We start from the raw sequence: 17,631 nt of genomic DNA on the forward strand, positions 1-17,631 counted from the left end.
CATCTGTGCCTGAAGCCATCTGAACTTCTCCACTTAACAATTTAATGAATATCTTTTTTCCGCTTTATCTCAATTTCTTAATTCAATCAAAGTCATCTAATACAGAGCATAATTGCAGTCTATAACTGTCTATTAGACACTAGTCATGTTTTTTGGCAACACTAATACAATAAGAATCAATGAGCAGATTCTGTGGCAAGCAAAATAATGACACCCCCCCCAAAGATATGCATGTTCTGATCTGTAGAATGTTGTCTTACAAGGAAAACTATCTTTGCAGGTGTGATTAAGGATAAGAACCTTGAGATTAGATGGCCCAATCTAATCATGTAAGTTCTTAAATGCAGATGTTGGAAGCAGAAGAAAGGTCAAAAAATGAGATGTAAGAAGACTAAGGAAAGAATCTAAGCATGAGAGGGACTCCACCTGCCATCATTAGCTTGAAAGACGGAGGTAGCAGGCCATGAGCCAAAGAATGTGGTGTGCTCTAGAAGCTGGAAATGCCCACCAGAAGGCAGCAAGAAAACAAGAACCTCAGTTCTACAACCACAAGGAACTGAATTCTGCCAACAACGTGAGTAAGTAGGGAACATAATCTCCCCATAGCCTGCTGGCACCTTGATTTTAGTCTGATGAGACACACACCAGGCTTCTGACCTACAAACTGTAAGATAATAAACTTGTGTTGTTTTAAGTCATCACATGTGTGGTCATTTGTTCCAGCAGGAATAGAAAACTAGTATGGATTCTGACCACTGCTTTTGCCTTGGAGAGTCTGGGGAATCAGACCATAACACCAAAGGTTCTATTAACAGGATCTCCTGGGTTTTGGGGGAGGGAACTTTGGGCCTAACCTTGGCACCCACACAAAGAGGGAGAGTAGGAGGAGAGGCCTCAGAATCAGAACATAGAGAAGGCAGAGATCTTAGGCTGATAAAACACATGCCTCATTTTGTGTAACTCAGCAATCATTGAAGAGAAATATATCTGCTGTGCTAACCTTGGGCTTTGGTAATCATATCCCAAATTCCTAATGCAGAATTAGTAAGGAAAGAGCAGCCAAGTGGAGCCTTGGAGGCCTAGAAAACATTCACCAGCGACAGAGAAACTTCTCTCCATCATTGTTGGTACCCACGTCAGAAGTTTTGACAACAGGGGAAAGTAACAATAGGAAAAGAAAGCAACAAGAGTATTGAATGGGAGTAGCAATAGCAGCGACACTTACAGGCCTGGAAGGATCTAGGCATTGGCAGCAGCAAAGTTGTAGCAGCCACTGAGGAAGAATATGAAGTCCCCAGAACCCTGGAAGTGAGAGAGGAAAGAAGAGAAAGGGCGGTGGTTCCCATGAGAATTCTGGGGAGGGAGCAGAGAAATTAAGGAGATACCATTGCGATTATTGTACAAGACCTCAGTGGTCCCAAGACCCCGCAGTCTGACAACATACAGGTTACCGTGCACACAAGTTTATATATTCAGAACCTTCTCAGAATATACGAAATGAACTCATGCCGGCTTTTCCAAGAATGTTGCTGCCTTTGCGATGATGCTTTGGAGACCCTCTCAAGGTCCGCCATTCAAGGTGCACTAGTCTGTTCATGACGGTTTTACGCTGCCATGGCAAAGGTTCCAAGGTTCCAAACTCACGACTCCCTTGTGCTGATTTGACACGATGAAGAGAAGGCTTAGGTACTTAAGGAAGAATGTTCCTCCCATTTCTCAGTTTACCTGCCTCCTGAGGTCTCCTGAAGGGAATTAATCAAGGAGTTCCTTAGTCATAAATCTCTGAAGATAGTACTCAAGAGAAAGAAACAAACCTTAGAAAGGTTTGTTTCTTAGAAAAGAACTCTTAAGAAACATATTTTCGCCAGTCAACGAAAGTAGCACTTATAACTACAGCATTGAAACCAACTTTCTCTCTTACAGACATCACCATTTTCTTTTCTTTCTTTTTTGTAATGTGCTAGGATTATACTCTTAAAATGAAATGTTGTGTCATATGAAAGATCAGCCTATATTAAAAAAATCTTAAATATTTGAATTATTCATTTCATGTTTCAAAAATATGCAAACACGATTTAAAGACACTTCTAGCTACTTGGACTTTGATATTACGTGGGTCAAGAGAAAAAACAACCGAGAAAATAACAATAGTAATAGCAGCAGGAATTCATTAGGTCTATGCTTACTTTGTACCGAGGAATCAAGGAATCAACACTATATTTTTTAAAGTTATGGCCAGAAGTTTTATCCATGTGTTCTTTTACTTCTCTGCTCATATATAGCTACAAAGCCTTTATTCATTAATGACTCAGTTGGCTAATCCTAGATAATCTGTTACATGGGGGCCATTGGCCTCTCAAAATACACAACTTGGAAGAAAGGATTCTGGTTCAGACTTCTTATAGTGGTCCGAGCTTGGGAAATTTTAAAGAAGACAACTGGAAAGAGTTTTTTCTGTAATACTATATTTAGTTTTATTTGTTTATCTTCCTTGCTGCTTAATTGAAATGTGAACATAAAATAATCTGATTTCTGGTTAACCAATCTACATCTACTGAACAGTAAACAACAGCATGTCCTTTCTAACCTCCAGGATTCTCAGAGTTGGGAAGGGTAATTAACTGTCCTCATACAAGTTACCCAATGGCAAAGAGCAATGCACTGCCTTTCTTTGATAATTAAGATTCATTATTCTTTTTTTAAAAACATCTTTATTGGAGTATAATTGCTTTACAATGGTGTGTTAGTTTCTGCTGTATAACAAAGTGAATCGGCTATACATATACATATATTCCCATATCTCCTCCCTTTTGTGTCTCCCCATTATTCTTTGTAATTCTCAGAAATGGCTATCTGTAAGGTTAGTAATATACAGTAGCACCACGTGGATTTTTCTGCTCTTTTTCTTAACAAAAAACATTAAACTCATGCACTGGATGTACTCAAACAGAAAACTATTTTGTGAAACCCTGTTTTTCTATGAATTTTGTTCCTGGGTTTATGAGAAGTCCTTCTATGTATCAGGAGATTGGATTTTTAAATTATTTTTAGGAACTCTGGGCAAGGAACATGCCTGGCTTTTTCTTCACTGAACTGCATCACAGAAGAGGAAGTTGAGGCCCAGTGACCATTATCACTCCACCAGCCACTAAGAGAGCAGGGCTCCTGACTTCCTGTCCATTTTTTTATTTCCTGCATCCAGGGTCCCTGGAGGATGTGAAAGTTCAGAACAGTAATCAAAATAATGATGCTGATATGATATTAGAGCTGAAGGAATGTAGTCATCTAGTCTAACTCCCATATTTTCTAGATGAAAAATACAAGACCCAGATAGACTGCAATTTGTCTGAGGTCTTATGCTTTGTCAGAGGAAAAGCAGAACCCGATGGTGTTGCTTTCTGGCCCCTATCACCATCAGAAGTCAACATGTTCTTTGTAGTGGGACCCGGAAAAGTGAGGCCAATTCCTGGGACCTCGATAGCTCTTTCATCTTTCTGTCTCTCATAGATGAGTCCTGTGTAGATGACTTTCTCCAAACGGAGTTAGTAAAACTACTTAAAATGCCAAAATAATGAAGAGCCTCAAGACATTCCTAAATACGTTGGGTTAATGATGCCGTACAACTGGCCTTTGAAAGGAAACACGTTAACCTGCCTTTCAGTGCACCCTTCTTGTTGTACGTCAAGAACAGAGCCATCTTCTGCCTAATTTGGGGCTGAATATCATAATTACATTCTGGATACTCTAATAGTAAATAGAGGTTTTCAGGTGCCATTGGAGCATAGATCCAACATGTCCCTTTTTTGCTAAAAGAGAAAACATGTCTTAGGTGAGGGGTAGTGTTTAATGGATCAAAAGAAGGAGACTTGCTTTTAATTGTACTTTTTACTTAACCTATTATAATGCATTGAATTGTACTTTTTACTTAACCTATTATAATGCATTGAATATTTGTTTCCCCCCATAATTCATACGCTGCAACACTAACCCCCAATGTAATGATACTAAGAGATGGTGCCTTTGGAAACTATCTGGGTCATGGGATAGATCCCTCATGAATGGGATTAGTGCCCTTATACAAGGGACCTCAGAGAGCTCCCTTGCCCCCTTTCCATCATGTGAGGATACAGCAAGAAGACAACTGTCTATGAACCAGGAAGCAAGCTCTCACTAGACATCAAATCTCCTGGCACCTTAATCTTGGACTTCCCAGCCTCAGAACAGTGAGAAATAAATATTTGTCATCTATGCCAGTCTTAGATCTGTATCTTCTTCCACTTACAATGGGGTCACATCTGATAAACCCATTGTAAGTTGAAAATATCACAAGTTGAAAATGTATTTAACACACCTAGTGTATAGAACACCGTAGCTTAGCTTAGTCTACCTTAAATGTTCTCAGAACACTTACATTAGCCTACTTTGGGGCAAAATCATCTAACACAAAGCCTATTTTATAATAAAGTGTTGAATATCTCATGCAATTTATTGAATACTGTACTGAAAGTGAAAAACAGAATGGTTGTAAGTGTATTGGTTGTTCACTCTCATGATCTCATGGCTGGCTGAGAGCTGTGGTTCACTGCTACTGCCCAGCATCATGGGAGTATCGTGCTGCATGATGCTAGCCCAGGGAAAGGTCAAAATTCAACATTCAGAGTATAGTTTCTACTGAATGCATATTGCTTTCATACCACCATAAAGTCAAAAAATTGTAAGTTGAACCACTGTAAGTTAGGGACAGTCTGTATTTTTGTTATAGCAACCTATAACTGAGATACCTATTTACGTTTTCAATAGGAAGAACAATGAAGTCCACATTACTAGACTCTCAGACTTGGCAGGTCATTTGGGGACCTTGATGAGGAAAGCATTGAGTGAGTTTATTAGGGATGACTTTCTCACTGGGTGAAGACAAATGTTGTCACAGCCAAGTTCTCTAGACTCCCTCTCTTATTTACTTGATACTCCAGAAGTATGTTTGCCACCATGGCTCTGAGAATTTTAACTGTTTCTTAATTCATTTATAAGCCCTGCTCTCTCTGAAGCAAAAAATAATAACAAAAGCTGCCATTAAATGAGCTCTACTTTTGTGTAGGCATTGTGCTATGTGCTATAAATACATTATGCCTGTTCTTACGATCAATTACGAGATAGATCTTACGACGCTCCCTTTACAGATGGTAAGTCTGAGAAGCCCAGAATTTTTTCTTTCTTTTTTTAAATTTATTTATTTATTTTTGGCTGCGTTGGGTCTTCGTCCCTGTGCGTGGGCTTTCTCTAGTTGCAGTGAGTGGGGGTTACTCTTCCTTGCGGTGCGCAGGCTTCTCATTGCGGTGGCTTCTTTTGTTGCAGAGCACAGACTCTAGGCACGCGGGCTGCAGTAGTTGTGGCACGTGGGCTCAGTAGTTGTGGCTCACAGGCTCTAGAATGCAGGCTTCGTAGTTGTGGCGTAAGGGCTTAGTTGCTCCGCGGCATGTGGGATCTTCCCGGTCCAGGGCTCAAACCCGTGTCCCCTGCATTGGCAGGTGGATGCTTAACCACTGCGCCACCAGGAATGCCCCCCAAATTGTTTTTAACAGGTAAGCTAAGGATATAGGTTACTTCCACTTGTGTCTCGCCTGATTCAGGTGTTCTTTACAGATTCCTCTTCTCCTCTAACTTAATTCTAGTTTATAATCTTCTAGATGTATTACACCTAAACTGAAGGTTTGGAAATGATGCCCAGCCTTGGAGAGACTGCCCCTGCTCTGGCTTGCTTGCCTTCTGTTGTTAGGGTCTTAGTAACAAAGAGGAACTGGAGAAGCCCAAAATGAGATTGTTGATTTAGTTGTGCTTTTTACTTAACCTATAGTCTACATTTTCAACAGGAAGAACAGTGAAATCCACATTACTAGACTCTCCAACTCAGCAGGGCATTTGGGGACCCTGGTGAGATAGGATTTGAGTGGGTTTAAGGAGATGTTTGAGCAAAGGAAAATTTGGAGATTGAAGCTTGACACTTCTTAATCAGAATAATATTCAAATCCAAAAAGTGGAGCAAAAATAAGTACTAACTATGGGACAGAGTGGGAGAAGGAAACAATAAGATTAAAAAGGTTTTAGAAATACTCAGTAAGATAGAAGGAATGTAGGAGGTGATGAGGATGATAGTGTGGTTGGCAGGGGTGGAGTTTGGGCATAATTTTCAGTGTATACCTAATAAGATTTAAACGTGAGCTGTCAGAGGAGTAGTTTCTAGGTTAGAACAAGGTATATACAAAGACATGAAGGATCAGAGATTTATTACTGTCTCTTAACTTTTGTAAAATATTACATAATTATGTTGACTCCCCCAGCAATAAAAATTGACCCACCCTTCACATTAACATAGAAGTTCAATCTTGTCCAGAGTTATTCAACAATCTTGTAACATTGAGATATGGCCCAAGAGGACTTAGGCTTTATGTTTTCAGTAAGACTAATGATTGAGTTGTTTTATATATTAAATTTGTGCAACAATCATTTTCCTGAATCCAGTGTCTTTCTTCTATTCTAGTGATGAATGGATCTCTCATCTGTACCCAAGTAGCAGTGGAATATTTATTCTCAAAGGCAATAGTGGACCATAACTGAGTAAAGGTAAAGAGTACATGATTGTAACCCATAAATAAAGAGTGTATTGTCTCTTGTTTCCTAGGACTCAGATAGGAAGCAACGTATGAAAGAGGAAATCTTATTACTATTCACCCTAATGTGTACAGGTCTCATGTCTATGGTAATCATATTGCCAAAAACTTCTCTGAGCAATAGATATTCTTATAGAGCATCTAATCTATCTATAATCTAATAGGTAGGTAGGTAGATAGATAGACAGACAGAGAAAGATATGCATATGTCTGTGTCTCTGTGTGCTGTATGTGTACTTAATTATTTTGATCAAATTTGGTTAATTGAAATATTTCTAGACTTCAAAAATTTTAAATACCCATTACTCAGCTTATATATGACTATTTGTAGTCTCTGGGGGGTTTATTATTAGAATATGTTGTAAATTACAAAATTAACCTATGTTGCCACAATCAGAGAAAACTACAAAAAGAAAAGAAAACAAATACCCTCGCCCCATAGCCCTCCATTCCCATAGACCATCCGTACCCTGGGGTAACCTTCATTGTCTTTTCACCTCTTTGTGTGGTGGTGAGCTCAGGTTTGGGCTGAGTCCATTTATCTCAATGTACCTGAGAGTTTTTAATGCTATTTTGTAGCCATTGGATGACAGAAATGTGGGCCACGTATCCCCAGGTCTATGTGTGTGCATAAAGTTCCAAAATTTAACATCGAAGAATTCTCTGTACACTTCAGGAAGCTCTATGAAAGCTGAGATTTCTCTGTCATCAGATCACTAGAGCATCTGAGGAATAGGTTCATCAATTCTAAGTCTTCCTCCAATGACACCCTAGGGGTTAAGGAGGCCCATCTGGGGAGCCTCCTAAAAAGGAAACATTTTTAAATGTTTCGTCTCATCCATTTCAACCTCTGTGGGTTAGTGATGTCACTCAACCAGTCCAGAGTAAGACATGTCTTTCTCACCGTTACTAAGTAAGGTTGTTTTATACCCATTTTTATATTAGCCGTTTATATATTTTTATTTTTTTAGATAAGAGATGGAACATAGAGTGTCACTCCATGTTCCATAGATCTTCCTTTTCTCGTTAATGATTTTGTTGCTAGACAGTACACTCTAAAATCATTAAAAGTGCTGTAGAAAACCAGTGGGTATTTTATTCTTATCCCTTCGCACACTTTTCTGTTTCCCGTGATGCCATTTCTGGGCTTTTTGCCCACTCTGAAGACTCTCCTTTAATGAGCCCTGAAGCATTTACTTGTACAGAAGTTGCAGTTAAGATGCAGGTACATATCTTCCAAAGACCTTTACGCTCTACATAAAATACCTACAACAAAGTCTCCAGAGGTCACCTCTGTTATTCTTGATTTACGATGAGTTCAACAAGGCGGCCCTTAGCGTAAGGGAGGATCAAGGATAAGTTGCGGGAGAATCCGTGAGAAAAGTCCATATTTAAGAAAGCAGTGTGGACAGAAATCTTTTCCGTCCCAAGAGAGAACTCTGCTGGGCATCTTCACCTAAGTCAGCAGTTGGCAAACATCGTCTGTAAAGGCCAAGATGGCAAATATTTCAGGCTGTGTGGTCCACACGGTCTTTCACAGCTACTCAACTCTGCCACGTTCCAATTAAACTTTCCATTTACAAAAATAGGTGGCAGCCAGACTTGGCCTGAGGGCCATAGTTTGTTAACCCCTGATATAAATAATCACAGTTTCAAACTGATATCATTAATAGAGAAGAAAATAGAAGGGAAGATAGATGTCATGAGAAAAAAATATGAGTTTGGTACTAATAAACATTTGATTGAATATGACAAATATTTCCTGAGTACTTACTATATTCTAGGTGTGGTGTTAGGTGTAAGGGTTAAAAAAAATGGACCAAATATGAACTCTGCTCTCAAGAAACCCACAGTCAATCATACAACGTGATAAGATCATATCATGGAACCGCAACGTCAGGGAAGTTCTGTGTCTTGAAATAAGCAAGCCATGTACACGGCCTCAATAAAGGGCCTCCGTTCAAATCACATTAATCCTCAAAACATGCTCGTGGCTCAGTGAGCTGGGCTGAAAAGGGCAAGTTGAAAAATTTGCCAGGGAGTGTTGGCTAAATGAAGATAGGAGTGTTCGATGACTTTTGAATCAAGTGGATGGAAATGCGATTTAAAAATTCAGACAGGCCAAACCTAAATTGTTGCTGACAGCTGAAGTCATTTTTATTCCTTTAAGAGGAACAGCGGAAGCGGAAACGGAACATGACACTTTAAGTGTAATAATATCATAAGGATACTGACGTGTGATAGGTAAACATATCATCTACTTTAAACAGGATGTGTTCTGTGTACCACAAACCACCATTATAAAAAGAGAAAAGGATGCACCACTGACGTCACCACAGGTTCTGAGTGTTCACTCAAAAGAGTTTGCCTACATGTCAAGTTTGTGGATTTGATGGTGGAACCAATCCCACTCCTGGAGAAATTGAAAGAAAAAGGGAAGTACCATTATGATGATCTAGTACAATGATTTTTAGTATTTGACAAGTTTACAGACCCTTAGAAAATGTAATAAGAAATAGAGATAAGATTCCCCCTAAAAACAAAAACCGTGTGTTTATACATACAAACAAAATCTTGCATGTAGATCCAGAGGGTCAGAGATTCACTGAATCCTATCTGTGGATCCCCTGGAAGTGTGTTCCAGAAGTTGAGAAACCCTGCCTACCATAAGCCTAATGCTTTTCGTATTTATCTCAGATGATCCTCAGACAACAGATAACAACAATTGACGAAGGTCCTATTATCACCATTTTACAGAGATGAAAGAACTAAGGATCCCAGACGCTGAGCAATTTGCCCGAGATCACAGGCTAGAAAGTGGTGAGGCTGAGTGTGAACACCCTGCTACCTAGCAAAACGGAACTCACGCGTGCCTTCTTGTTGTAGCAGCCCATCTGCAAACTGGAAGAAAGTAAATGAAATTTTTCTTTCATAAAACAACTTCTACGACACTCCAACTGAAGCTTACCCCAGAGGGAAATAAGTTCTTTGCTCTTAAATACTGAAAAAGTGTGACAGGGTGAAAATTTGCTCTCTACCTCCCCCAAAGATATTCACAGCCTAATCCCCAGACCTGTGAATATGGCCCCTTACGTGGCAAAAGGGATTTTGCAGATGTGATTAAAGAAATGATTTTGTGATGGCGAGATTATCCTGGATTATGCTTGTAGGCCCAATAAAATCACAAGAGTCCTAATGAGGGACTCAGGCAGATCAGACAGAGGAGAAGAAACTGTGATGATAGAAACAGAGGGTGGCGTGATTTGGCCACAAGCCAAGGAATGCCAGCAACCTCTGGAAGCTGGAAGAGACAAGAAACAGATTCTCCCCTAGAGCCTCCAGAAAGAACTAGCCCTGCCAATACCTTGATTTTAGCCCCATAAGTCTCATTTCAGAACTCTGACCTGCAGAACTAGAAGAGATTACATCTGTGTGGTTTTAAGCCACTAAATTTGTGTTACTTTCTTAGCATGGCAACTGGAAACCAGTACCAAAAGTAAAACCAAGCTAAGTTATAATATAATTTCATTTTTTTCCCTGAGCTCCATAAGGGCAGGGAGTTTCCTATCTTAGCACCTAGAACAGTGCCAGAAACAGAGTATATGCTCAATAAAAACACAATGAAGCAATGAATGTTCATAGTGGTATCATGTACACTTTACAAAGATAGGAGAATTAAAAGTGAACCTAGAGGAACATTCCTACAGGGAGAAAAAAAATGTTTAAAACTACTGTTGGAAACTATAGTATAAAAATAACTATATCTTTGCCATGTGTTTACACCCAAAAGGTACAGGTACAAGAGAATTATTATATAAATTTTAAGGTGAATTGATTAATTATTCAGCCGAATTCCCTAATACACAAGTCCTTTTCTCACATAATCTTTTGTTATTTATGAATGAGGTGGTCCAAACTTCAGTTCTGTTTAGTAAATAATTATATTTTTCTTCTTCTTCATTCCTGTTCACTCGGACTATTCTTGGAAGTGGGCAGGGAAAGAATTAGGGAATAATGAATCAGTTAGGAGTTGCTGTAGGGAGGAGGCTGAAGCTGGTGATTCCTACCAGCCTTGAACTTCATGTCCTTACCTCTCAGCATCACTAAGACAAAAGGTGATTATCCCCCTTCTCTTTAAAACAAAAGCTTTCAGATTGATCTTCTGTGGCCATTTTCCTTCTTTAAGGTTTTCCCTCAAAGGGGGGCTGATTGGCGGGAGGGGGGGAGAGATAAGATAAAGAATGAAGAAAAGAAAATGAACTCAAATATCAAATTCAATAGATGCCTCTTTCAAGCCCCACCTACTAAAAACTTCATTAGAGTCACTGGCTGCTGGCGATGCCTGGAATGGTAGCCATTAGAGGCAGCAGCATTAGATAGATAGTGTAAGTGTGAAAGATTTCCAAGGGCAGGAGAGAAGAGGATGGAAGAGAATAATTCCAGATCTTGTGGCTTAGCATAGCTAACTGTATTTTTTGTTTATACAAAGTACAGAGCAAATGTTCCCAGTCAATGAGCAGTCTTCCGTGTGCTTAGTTAGGGATGCAGGACTGCTCAAGGCCTTGGAGTCCTCCATGAGTCTGGAATCAGAGAGAAGCGGGAATCATGCAGAACGTTTATGTGAGTAAGTCTGGGAGTAGTATACAGCATTTTTACCACATCCCAGGGGTTAGAACTCTTTCATATGGCTACGCACCCCTACCTGCAAGGAATTCTGGGAAATAGAGTATGGCTCTGAATGAGAGAAAACAACTTTGGTAGAGATAAGTGTTCCATATAACTGGCCTCTGGCCGCGTCTACCAACTCATTTGCTGTCGATCTTCCCCTCATTTACTGTACCCCAAACGTTCTGGCCTCCTTGTTGATCTTTAAACATACTGAGCCAAGGTCCCTGTCTCAGAACCTTTGGACAGGATATTCCTAGTAACTGAAGTGCTGTTCCGCTAGATATTCACACAGCTGGCCCTCTAACTTTATTCCACTCAAAACCGCTTCTTCAGAGAGGATTTCCCTGACACCCACCCCCGTCTAAAAATAGCACCCTGTCACTCTCTAGTCCCTCACCCTGCTTTTTTCCCTATATGTCATTCATCACGATCTGACATTATAATATATATTTATTTGTTCCTTCCATCTTTCCTGTTTTTCTCACTAGAATGTAGGCTCCTGAAAGTCAGAGACTTTTGTCTGTTTTGTCAGCTGCTGTATTTGCAGCACCTAGAACATTGCCCAATACGTGATAAAACACTCAGGAAGCATTTTATTGAATGAACTGTGTTTCTTCATAAAGACTTCATATATGTAATAGTGCAATGGCCCTATTTTCTAATGACCCATTTTGAGCACAGCCCAGGATATCCTCTCTCACAGATATCTCCTGTTCATTCCACTTCTTCATCTCATTAACTCCTATCCATCTTGGATTTAACTCGTTTCAAGGATCCTCTCTTTTCACAAAACTCCAGCTGCCCTGGACTCCACAGTGCTTCGTGCATAACTCATTCCTATATGGAAATCAGCTGATTATGTGTCTGTCTCCCCTACAGAACAATGAATTCCTCCTGGGCATGACCGTGTATTATTCAACTTTGTATCCTCGTTGCTTAGGGTAGCATCTGGCATTTGGTAAAATCTTAACAAATATGTGTTCATCAGAACGGTTCAATAATTTTGAAGACTTCTTGCTGCAGGAAAACTTAACCAGAGAAAAAAATATCAACCACTAAAACTTCCCTAAGCAGTTTTAATAAGGATTTGGCAAAACATTATTCTCCTCAACTCCTTCCAAATTGTAAGATTGCAAACAAAATTGTTCCTTAAATCATATATAATTAATGCAATGGTTATTAGAGCTGGATTGTTCATTTTAGGTAAGTCATTAGGATACAGTACAGTTATAATAGTTTTATTACTATATATGTACTGTAGTACATTGAGATCCCATGAATAATTGATGTACACAACCTATTTATGTCATTTTATAAAATTTAGAACATAATCTTATTTTAAATGACTGTAGAGATTTTAGTATTTGTTAGTTTTTAACTTTGAGTCGTTTTGTTGTAATTCATGATCAGAGAAGGCAGGCCTAATGGTAACATTATTGTTATAGGAAAAAAAGATCCATTTCACACTGACATCCTTTACGATGTAACTTCCAGGAATGTCTTATAGAGAAATGTGGACATTGCTTATAGTAAATGGATAATTAGAGAGACAAATTAATCCTGGAAATAACAAACAGAAATAATAACCCATTAGATGATCAGGAAAATCAAGTATTTTTCTTAAGTAGAGAAGTCTTTTTTGGCATTCATCTTTCATGGGCATAAAAGGTTTCCAGAAAATACGGTAACATTTGGAAAAATGTAAATCTTGTCAGAGACACCTTCAATCTATAAAAAATAAAACATTATCTATGTATCTAGACTTTGTGGGTCCCCTATGTACATGTATATATTTTCTGTGATACACACATTTATTCATATACATCTGTATTTGTACATAAAGCATCTTCTCTCTCTTCATATATATATACATCTTCTCTCTCTTCATATATATATATATCTTCTCTCTCTTCATATATATATATATCTTCTCTCTCTTCATATATATATACATCTTCTCTCTCTTCATATATATATACATCTTCTCTCTCTTCATATATATATACATCTTCTCTCTCTTCATATATATATATATCTTCTCTCTCTTCATATATATATATATCTTCTCTCTCTTCATATATATATATATCTTCTCTCTCTTTATATATATATATATATATATATATATATATAGACCTAATATTTAATCTTAATATTAATAGTATTTAGCATGGTTAATAAGCATGCCTCTCGGGGTAAGGAATCATGACTTTTAGAAACCCTGTTCCACCATGTTATTTGCACTTCATGGACTGATTAGATGTCTGGTTCTGCTTTCACCCATGCCAAAAGAGGAGGGTTAAGACACAGCAGCCAAATTGGATGTGAGTTTACAAAATGTATTTGTCCCATTTCTATTTTGATACTCATCTAAGAATCAATCATGTCCCGACTACCACCTCGTGGTGAAGACCAGCCATAGAAAACTGAGCCAACTGGATGTCATAATATTAACACAGTTATCAATGCCTATGAGTCTATAAGACCATAAACACCAAATATAGCTTAAACTTCTCTGGAATCTTGAGTAGGCATCAACCCCATTGACTCATCAATAATGTGTGCTGTAGTGATTTCAGGTATCAGAAAGGAAAGTGAGATACCTGGTACAATTCTACCCTTGGGTGAAGGAAGAGGAAAGATAGCATACAAAGAACCACTTTTTCTTTGAGGTTCCAGGTTTTCCTACCATTCTAACAAATCCATCAGATTTTCCATTTTGTTCAAATTTGGAAAACACCATTTACATAGAAAACAAGTTAAGTCGTATTCCTTGGGTTGTGCAATTTCATGATAACTATATAAACTTAACAAATATGGGGCAAACAGGATACATTCGTCAACCTACAAACAATATTCTTATGACATGAGTCTATTCATTCATTAATTCAGTTCTGATGACTGATGTAGTGGTGATGTTGAATGCCAAATCACTGTTTATTCTTGCCATGGTTTCACATCCATTCCAGAAGACAAAATCAAGAACTATATCTTATTTTTCATTTATTTTTGGTTTATTTTTCTTTTGTGATATGATACTGCACATTCCCAACAGGAATCTTTATAGTTCTGCACTGAAAAATAATATTCCATCTAATTTATTGTAGCTGAGACCTGTCAGAAAGAAAGAGCAAGAGGCCAGCTGGCTTACTGGAGAATGATTTTAGGGAGGGTCTCTTGGGGATTCAGTACCTGTGTGAGGCTAACACAGGCCAGGGGTTTAGCTTTGCGGTTTGCTAAAATTAATTATATCAGTTCATCCCAAGTGTGATCAAACCCTGGGGAAATTATTTGGACTGGAAAAATTCACAAGAGATGGGCATGCAAACCAGAGTATCAGTTTAAGTGCATGGTTGACATACTTGGCAGGGTAAGTATCACTGATTAGGCTAAAGCACTAAGGAAACTGAATTAGAGGTGAAATGGTTGTTTGTGTGCTCATCCTTAGAATAATGGGAGTTAAGTATTCTCAAAAAGTATTCCATCAGTCTAAACTAGCTGTTAAAGTAATATTTTTATATGTCAGCTTTACTGACATATAATTTATATGCCATCCAATTCACCCTTTTAAGTGTACAATTGAATGTTTTTAGTGTATTCACCCCTATCTAATTGTAGAACATTTCCATCACCTCGAAAAGAAATCCCATACCCATTGCTCGTCATTCCCCATTCTCTCCTCCCCTCAGCCCTACATCCCAAGGCAACAACTAATCTACTTTCTGTCTCTGTTGATTTGCATATCCTGGACATTTTATATCAGTGGTATCCTACAATAGGTGATGTTTTGTGGCTGGCTTCTTCACTTAGCATGTTTTCTAGGTTTATCCATGCTGTAACATGTATCAATACTTTGTTACTTTTTATTTCTGAATAAAATTATATTTTATGGATATACTGAAAATATAGAGTATATGTAAATATACATTTTATTTATCCATTCATCAGTTGATGGCTATTCAGGTTAATACTATTTTTTGGCTACTATGAATAATGCTGCTATGAACACTTACATACAAATTTTGTGTGAATAGATGTTTTAATTTCTCTTGGGTATACACTTAGGATGGAATTGCTGGGTCATAGGATAACTCTATGTTTAACTTTTGGGGGACCTGACGAATTCTCTTCCAAAGGAGCTGCACCATATTTAATTCCCATCAGCAATTATAAGCATTCCAATTTCTCCACATCCTCACAAGCACTTGTTATTTTCTGTTGTTCGTTAGTAGACATCCTAATGAGTGTGAGGTAGTTAGTATCTCATTGAGGTTTTGATTCGCATTTCCCTAATGACTAATGATAGTGAACATGTTTTCATGTGCTTATTGACCATTTTATATCTCCTTTGGAGAAATATCTGTTCAGATCCTTTGCCCACTTTTTAATTGGAGCATGTATGAATATTTCATTCGTTTTATTGATGGGTAATATTATATTGTATGGATATACCACATTCTATGTATCCATTTATCAGTTGATGGACATTGTGGAATAATGTTTGTATTTTTATGGAGAATGTTGATGATGTCAGCAGGATAGAGAACCAGGGAAATGTGTACTATGGAAATGAATTTGGTTTACAGGCCTAACTCAGAAAAAAGTAATAGTGCCTGCAAAGAACACAGCAAATTTATAACATACAGCCAACATCTTTAAGGTGGGGGGAGGGTGGAGTAGTCTTAGAAGTCTCTGCTCCCCTAAGAAGGCAGAATAGTCTTAGGCAAGGCAGCCAGTTTCTAGAGAGTGGTTATACCTGAAGCCACGTGCTAGTTGCATTCTCTTTCCAGGAGGTCCATCCAATTTAGCTGAACTTCACCCAGTTACTGGAGAAAGTTGCACCAAGTACCATTAGCCCATTGCCCTTGGAGAAGGAGTGGCAAGGGATGAGAAGGGTCGGGGTCTTAAATAAGCAGGCTGAAATGCCAGCAAATGAAGCATTACTGAGAAGTCAGGCAGAAGTGGGACCGTATGAACCAAGGGAACATGGTGGAGAACAGAGATGAAGGTTGATCGTCATTGTAGACATGGTGGCTCAGGGACCACCTCAGTCATTTCACATTCAAGGTGGAAATTTAGTGAGCTTATTTCCATATTCCACCAGCTGGAGAGTGAGAGTCTACTGCCTGTCTTTGTTAGACTTGGCTTTGGATCTGAAAACTTGAGTATATATGGCGAAAAGCCTGAGGTCTGTAGCAACATGGTGCAAGAGCAAGGCAGGGACTTCCAACCTCTGCAATCAAAAGATACATTCAACACTAGCTCATCTATCTGTCTGTCAGTCTGTCTATCTATCAATCATCTATCAATTTTTCTCGGAAGAAAGTAGTATCTCCTCTTTTGAACCCTTTCTTCCAGCATTGGAACAGATTTCTGAACCTTTGGTCTAATACCAAAGCAAGTCGTTGATTGTGTTCAGGTGCCATAATTTATGGGAAAAAAAGGACTTTAAACACCAGAATACTCCCCAGTCTATCAAGAGAACTCTGCTATGAGAGTCTTACTGAGGGGACAGCAGGTTTTTGTCTCTTATCTCATGCTAACCCCGGGTCAAATGCTAAATGGTGGAATGTCATGCCCTAACGCCTGTATCATATGAATTTTTATTGCTGTATTTCTCTCACATCCCTCCCTAATACTATGTATTTATATTTACATAAGTTAAATGGTCATATGAACTTTCAACTCACACTACAGTTTTCTTTACATTCGTTGTATTCCAGTCCTTTTCCCGATGTTACACCTTGAACATGTTGAGTGAACTAATCCTGGAGATCCCTTGCTATTTTGGTCAATGGTATTTCTGATAGAGACTGGGGAGACACCCTAATCTGTCAATTATTTTATTCAATAGTTAACAAATATTGGTTTTTTGTATCGACTATGTGCTACGTACTACGCCAGGTGCCACTCATAAACCGAGAAAAAAAGTCCTGTCCTCGAAGAAATTACAGTCTAGGAGTTGTGGTAACGAGGCAGACAAATAAATAGGCGATGTAATACCAAGTGATGAACAGGTAGGTGCTTTAGGAACACAGAGGAGACGTACTTAACCCAATCCCAGAGTCTCAGATAGCCTTTTTAGAGAAAATGGCTTTACCTAAGACTTGAAAGATATATAGACATTAGCCAAAAAAATGGGGGGGGGGAGGGGCAGATCTGGGGCAGGACATCATGCCAGAGGGAACGACCTACAAGTAAGCACTTCATACATTTTAAGGGAATGTATCAAGTAATCAATCAGATTCTCTTTCTTGGGAAGCTTGAACGCAAGTTGTGCAGTTGTGCAGAGAAA

This window comes from Leucopleurus acutus (genome assembly GCF_964270905.1).
Source record: "Leucopleurus acutus genome assembly, chromosome: 4".
NCBI lineage: Eukaryota > Metazoa > Chordata > Mammalia > Artiodactyla > Delphinidae > Leucopleurus > Leucopleurus acutus.